The sequence below is a fragment of the Nannospalax galili genome, unplaced genomic scaffold, assembly GCF_000622305.1.
Source record: "Nannospalax galili isolate Female #2095 unplaced genomic scaffold, S.galili_v1.0 scaffold305, whole genome shotgun sequence".
Lineage (NCBI taxonomy): Eukaryota > Metazoa > Chordata > Mammalia > Rodentia > Spalacidae > Nannospalax > Nannospalax galili.
The window spans coordinates 9,817,218-9,825,251 of NW_008356258.1; positions in this window are offsets into that span (position 1 = coordinate 9,817,218).

Genomic DNA, 8,034 nt, shown 5'->3' on the forward strand with positions numbered 1-8,034 from the left:
TAATAAACTATAGTAATAATATAAAATAATAATATAATAGTATAAGTATTATGGGGAAAACAAGCTTTTCCAAAATGATTACTAAACAATTATTGTTATAAGGGTAGATCTGGGAATCTGAGTCCCAGGGGCACTAACTGTAGTTTGCCATGTTCTTGTGACAGGAAAATGTATTGAGCCAGAGACACATGGTTAGAAATAGAATCAGAGGCAGTTTTTTACAAAAGGTAAAGCATTCCCTAGAATGCCAGCCAGCAGTGAGCAGAGTTGGAAAAGCTCTAAATCTCTGGGCCAGGAGTGAGGCCCTTAGGTCACTTCCATTGCTCCAGCATCTCTCACCCTGGTGGGCAAGAGCCCTAGCTTTCAGTCTTACTCTGCTAGCTGGATTTTTCCATATGTTAATCTCAATGGAGCATTATTATTATTATTATTATTATTATTATTGTTGTTGTTGTTATTCAATTTTCTATTTTCTTGCCAGTTAGTCTAAAGGAACAATCATGCAATCCCCACTTTTTCTCTCAGTTTTAGAGATCGGGTTTTGAGGTTTTCCTTTTCCTTGTCTGATATAGCCAGATTCTGGGGTTTATTTTAACCCTTTCTAGCTTTGCTTTCTACCTCACCTTAAAGAAAATGGCCATTTTATTTGTGCCAAAGATTTCGTGCCATCTTACATCCAGAGATGAAATTGTGTGAATTAAAAGGAGCAATCCAGATGGTTGCTGGCCTTCAGATGGTGGGAACAGCGGAATGGCAGGAACAGAAAGTGAGAGCTCTTAGGACTAGCAGCACAACATTTCTTTGGAACAACCAATCCATCTTTTATTCCTGAGTAGATTTATATTTAGAGTAACTAACTGCTTTACCCATCTGTATCCCTACTGATAGAAATAAAAATCGCACTAAATGGAAGAAAGCAAGTTGTATAACCATATGCTGAGCATTATGCCACCAAGGAAAATTGATAGTGACCACAGTGATACCTATCTATACACACATAACATACTAAAGATAGATGTGTCAGACTTATAATAGACTAGTCTCAGGGCAGTGAGTGAGATTAAAGAACAAAGTCAACTGTGGGGGAACGTAAAAGATGTACGTGTTCAGAGAACTGAGCAGTGTTAAGGTAGTTAGCATTTGCAATTGCTATTTATGACAATTTTTGTATTGTTTTTGTCCTTTGTATTTGTGAATTTTACTGTGATATTTGAAAGATGTAAAAGAACTAGAGTTAGAGATCCCCATTCCCCAACAGAAGTTCTACTTTCCACAGCTCTGGGTAAAGTGTAGTCTGAAAATGGTGATATTTGTCTGGACTTACTCAAAAGAGAAAGACCACACTCACACGACTTTTAGCTACATTATATTGTAATTGTTTTGTTGTTGTTAGCTTTTCATTTCTTTGGTTTTTATGGGTTTTGTAAGTTTGTTTTGTTTTTGAGGTAGAGCTTCCCAGCCCAGGCTGACTTGAAACTTGGTATGTCTCCCACAGGCTTTGATCCTGTGATCCTCCTGCATCTGTCTCCAGAGTGCTGGGAACATAGGCATGAGCCACTATGCCTGGCAAGTTTTTAGTCTTTATTTATTTTTGCTGCTGGGGTTTGAACCCAGGGCCTTGTTCATGCTGGGTAAGGATTATGCCACTGAGCCAAATACACAGCCTGTTTTTAATCTCTTATTGTGCCTGGTTAAAATTAAGATTTATCTGAGCTTTACGTGTAGAGAAAAAAGCATAGCTTATATGGGATTTGGCGCTATCTATGGACAGACATCCTCTGGGGGTCTTATACATAGGTTAATAAGAGGAGAATACTGTATTTTAAAATTAAAGCGTATTCTGTCTTCCACTCCTAGAGAAAGAGAAAGAAAGTAAAAGAATAGATAGCCATTGAATTCTATGAAGACTTTTTAGGAGACGGAATGGCTTACCTAAAACCAATCTGGGATTCTTTCTGCAAAAACCATTAACAACTTGACACCATGGAACCTCCTATTTGCCTCAAAGCATGTAACATCCACATGTTACTTCGAAGAGTTGATAGCCTGGTCTTCCCTCACTTCAAATATTCAAATGTCTATCAGAGTTCACACTGACCAGAGATCCCTTGCAAACAAACAGATGAAAAACCCAGTTTCCAAATGGAGTTTTTTTGTTTGTTTTTAGTTTTTTTGTTTGTTTGTTTGGTTGGTTGGTTTTTTTTTTGGTCTTTGTGAGATAGGGTTTCCCTGTATTTCCAGCTGGCCTGGAACTTGCTGTGTAGACCAGGCTGGCCTTGAACTCACAGAGATCTATCTGCCCCTGCCTCCCAAGTGCTGGGACTGGAGATTTTTGGAAGGTGTGGTGGGGGACTTAGAATTTATTGAGCAAAGAGTAAATAGGGCTGGAATCAATGATATGCAGATAACTGTCTCATTACCAACTCTGCAGAGAGTCAATGTTCTAATTTGTGGCATTTGCTCTATTTTCCATGGTATAAATATTCACATTTGCAAACTTACTAACTTAACCTCATCTAATATGGAGTTTGAAAGAGTTACACAGCACCAGTTCTTAAGGGCAGGTATGATTTTAACAATACCAAATTAAATCCCTAGGAAAGGAGATGAGGTAGTTCCCAGGGGAGAAGTGGCCAGAAGTGAGTCCAGCTCTTTCAGACATTCACATGGATTTCTGAAGTCCTAACAGGTCAATATTTTTCTTGTTCTGCTAATAACAGCACTTTAAACATGCTTCTAACCCATTCCTATGTTATTTGAATAAATAATTAATAAATTGCCTTCCACTTATAAACCTTTGGATATATAAAAAAATGAACTTCAAGTAATTTTTCCAGCAGAAATGTCAGCATCTACTCTTACTTCATAAATATTTGAGCATCATAGTGATTTCATATACGTGTGACAGTCAAAATTATCTGGAACTCTCTGAAGGAACTTGCTCAATCTATCATCATGTCTCCAGGACCTAGCATGGTGCAGGACAGACAAGAGAAATGGAATCATATTTGTTTTGTTTGTTATTGGCTATTGAAGGACATCCTAAAGTGGTGGGTTTCATTGTTTGATTGTGTCTCCCTCTGAAGTTCTGTGTGTTGAAGTCTGGTCCCCAGAATGAAGCTGATTTGGTAAGTGGCAGTTCCTTTAGAAGGGGCCTGGCAGATGGTCAGTGATGAGTGTGATGTCATTCTGGGGGATCCTAGTTATTATGGGTGTGATGTCATTCTGGGGGATCCTAGTGAGAGGATTGTCATAGAAGAGGGAGTCTACTCCCCCTGCCTCGCTCCCCCTCCCCCTGGTTGGAGATGTGACTCTTGTGGTTGTGAACATTCACATGATCTGCCATTTTATGTTCTTTATCTCTTTAATCAGAACAAGAATTTGAGCTTAAGCCATTGGGTATAGTTAGTATTTTTCTGGGAAAGATTTTTGTATCTGAATCTGTAACAAAAATATAAGAACATAAAAGAGCATGCAGTTTGGGGGAAGCCCCAAAAAGAAATATTGATCCATCCTCTTCATGGATGATAGTGTATTTTTTAAAACATTTTCAAATTTTTCTACATTTATTTATTTACTCTTGTGTGTGTGTGTGTGTGTGTGTGTGTGTGTACCACAACATATGAAAGGAAGACAGCAGACAATTTACAGGAGTTGGTTCTCGCCTTCCACTAAGTGGTCCTGGAGATGAAACTCAGGTTGTCAACCTTGAGGGAATGGGCCCTTGCCTGCTGAGCCATCTTGCCAGACCTGATAATGTATTTCTTAATTGAAATATGATATATAGCTCCCCAAAGAGAAAGAAAATTAGTTGTCATTTATTTGACTGGACCCAGCATTATGAGATTACAATCAATTCATTCATGATAAATTTTTAAATCCATAAAAATTTCAATATACTATAAAATTCCATTAATATTGAAGGAAAACTATGTTCAAGCTATACTCAAAAACAGTGAGAACAGTGAGTATATTTGGTGCCAAAGTTCTGTAGTAAGAGAAGTTTTCAGGCAAATTGTGAAGTTTTCAGGTTGACGGAGCAGACAAGAGGAGTTCTGGTTTGTGTGCTGAGGTTGTACCAATCAGCACCTACTTCTAGAAATCTCTGTTGAAGTGGAGGAGGAATGCAGGTAAAGAACAGGTGGAAGCTCTTGTCTAATCATGCCAGCAGCTCTTCATGAGTTTGGATTCCTTTTCCAAATATAGACATCCACAGAGAAGTTTCTTCATCTCCACGTAGCCAATGAGCAGAGTGAAAAATCTCTCAATACCTACTCCACTAACACGCCAGGAAAGGCATCCAGGGATAACTTTTTCTTTCACCTTACTTAATAGGCAAGTTCTCCCTTAGCCTCGACTTGCTCATCTACAACATGGAGAATACAGTGTTATGTACCTCTTAGGGCTGCTCTGAGGATTGAATGGGACAACAGTAACCATATAGTATCTGTCCCTTGTCAACTATATACCTGATATGTCAATAGTGTCCCTCCCATTTCCTCACTGAATTCTCTTGGCTTTTGAGATGCACAATTACTGACCCCATTTTATGAAAGTTGTCCTCAGATCCTTCCTTCCTTCATTCCTTCCTTCCTTCTTTCCTCCCTCCCTCCCTCCCTTCCTTCTTTCCTTTTGCCATTGTTTGGTCACACAAATCCTCTTTCTTGTAGAGAGACCTACTTTTTTCCTTGTAGAGATCCCATTTTCCAGGGTTCATCTTACTCTTCACCCTCCTTCCAGATGGCACTGAATTCATGTGAAACTCTGTTATCAATCTGAGCACTCCTTTTTCCAAATCTCAAACCTCAGAGTCAGTTCTGTTTCCCTGAGAAGCAACCAGAGACACTTTGTATTCATATGCTGGAAAGACAGGCTGTTTCCTAAAGTCACTTAGATTGGAGACACCCAAAAATTGTTGAGATTGGGAAAAGGTGGGTTTTTCTGTCAGTAGTTCAGACCTGGCATCAGAGATGTGTGATGTGGATTTCCTTTCCCCTCCCCCGGTCGTATAACTGCTGCACAATACATGAGGTTGAAATGGATATTGATAAGATAAACAACAGCCCAACAAATAAAAAGTTTTCAGTTGAATATTGACAACTTCATTTTGTCTATTGAGATAGTTTGTATATAATAAACACACATTTGATCAATTCTTACAAAATTGTATATTTATGTTACCATCACACAAATCAAGTTATAATGTTGTTTCCATCACCCAAGAAATTTCCCTTGTGACCCTCTGCAGTTAGTTTGCCAGCACTTTCCTGCCATACACAAACCCCGGGAGGTAATCGCTGTTCCATTTCTACCATTACACATTCTGTCTGTCCTCACAAGGGAAGGGCACTATCAGCTTGGAAGCATTTGGGCTTTTTTTCCTCCATGCATAATGGTTTTTAACATCAAATACTTCATCCCATGCATGGGGGTTGTTCGTTTGTTTTTAATGTGTAGTTCATGAGCATATCATTATAATTTGTCTTTCATTTTATTAGTGGACATGGAATTATGTCCAGTTCCCAAATACTGGGCACAGGAATAGTGGTGGCATGCATTCTCTTGAGCATAGATTGCCTTGAGCTCCTTGGATGGGAAGTAAGCGAATGTTGACAAAGAAAAAAGCAGCCCTTGATAGATCTTTGACGTATTGACAAGCCAGTAGAATGCAAAAGATTCCTTTGTACACTTGCGAGGTCCTGAGTGACTGATGGGCGGGTTTTAACCACCACCCCTTTGAAAACTCATTAAGTGTTTGGCACCTCTATAAGTCCTAATGGTAGAACGCTCTTACAGAAGCCCCAACACTGATCAAAAAAACGTAAAGTCTTATTTCAGCAACATGCCACATGCCAACACAGGTGCATGTTTTCCTTGGTCTGTTCTTCTGCTCCTGTGGACTGTCCGTTCCACCTGAGTCCACATTCCAATCAGACCCTGCCTTCTGCACTGCTTACCTATTCTCAACATGTCACATCACCTGTGTTTTAAGTATTGAAAACATATGAAGCATTTCCTATCTACCTCTGAATCTGTGCCCTGTCCAGATAAGGGACAGGAAGGTAGGGACCTCTTCACAGACCTCCAGGCCACTACATGGCAAAATGGGACTGAGGCAAGGTTTATCACCTGACCATTGTTTAATATATTCACTAAATAATTAATGTGTCACTCCCTGTAGATATAATACCGAAGAGTGACAAGATATCCTAACCCTAAAAGGACAACTTTCATCTCAGCCTAAGGCAGCTATCAATGTCTTGTCCTGAATTTTACTCCTGCTCCTGTTTCTTACATCTCCAATACAGCTTTTCTACCTCTGGCTCCACAGGTTCCTGGTCTTCAAGCCCTTCTTAAACCTCCCCGAGACACAAGCATCCTGAATTCTTTCACCTGACATTTCTATTATCGTTGTAGCTTCCCTCATTGATGTAAGTAGTCCATACATGTTGATTGAATTAAATAAAATTCACCCAAACCCTAAAGGCTTCATTGGATGCTAAAATTCTTTTGTATTCTGCACTTAGGTTTTGTGTGGAAAGCAGCAGTTTGAGGAAGAAAAGTACTAAAATTCAAGACAATTTATAATTTCATTGTGTAACTGTCTCCCCAATGACCCACATCTTACTAATATAGTATATGAAACCTATTGGAATGGGAATTTTAAAATCCTCTTTAGTTATTATAGAAGGCAAAAGTGGGCGAATGAGATGGCTCAGTGGGTAATGGTGCCTGCAGCCAAGCCTGGCAACCTGAGTTGTATCTGCAGACACACTTGGTGGAAGGGGAGAACCAACTCCCACAAGTTGTCCTTTGACCCCCATGAGCTGCATGCACACACAGAATAAATCGATGTATTATAAAATATTATTTTAAGTACGGGGACTTGGAGACATGACTGGGTCACAGAGCACAACCCTTCTTAGGAAAACAAACAATAAAGATTTTATGATTAGAATAAAAACAGTAACCAAATAAAATTACTTACATATTTTTCTTTCTTTTCTTTGCACTTCAAAAAGTACATTAGTAGAAAATAAATTCTGTTGACTCCCATATAAAATTGACTGCAATGATGTTAACACTAACCAGACAAGAAACACATGACAGAATGCAGATTTTAATTTTCCTCAGACAGAAAATTTTATAGCCCAAGTATCCTGGAATTAAAAACAGCAAATATCTTACCACTGCTATAGTTACACATCATTTCCACGAAGGAAAGGGTAAACACTATGAGATGTTTCACATGTGCACACAGTAAGCAGCAGAAATACTAGCCTTGGTTGCTAAAGTATGCTGCTGAATCCTGACTTGCTGATAATACCCTGTGTTCTCAAAACTTTCCATTCTAATAAACATGACAAAATATGACATGAGATATCTCATACTCTACTTTCTTAAATTTTAAGTGATGTAGGGACTAGAGAGATGGCTCAGCAGTTAAGAACACTGGTTGTTCTTACAGAAGACCCATGTTTGAATCCCAGCACCCACATGGCAGCTAACAACTGTCCGTAGCTCCAGTTTTAGGGTATCTGACAGCCTCTTCTGTCCTCCATGGGGATTGCACAACCTACATGCAGTCAATACATACATACACATAAAATAAAAATAATAAATAATTTTTTAATTACAGAACACCATTGTTGTTATTACAATGATGGAGATCAAACCCAGTCTCAGTCTGATGTGATGACTCATGCCTGTAATTCCGGTACTTGGGAAATGGAAGGCTGGAGGATCAGGAGTTCCAGAAATTATCATGGTTTGAATCTGAAATGCCCTCTGCAGTTTCACAGTTAGAACCCAGTCCCTGCTTGTGCATGATCTTGAAGTGTTTAGAATCTATGGACTGGCTGGCAGATGTAGGTCACTTGCAAGCTAACCTTTGACAATTATATTTGCACCTGGTTCTGACCTCCTAATATACATTAAATAATTATTTAATTGTCTCCATCTGGGCAAGTACATTTCCAAATGACCACCAGAGGGCAGTGTATGACTAATTCTGATGGTGTCTATGTATATCAA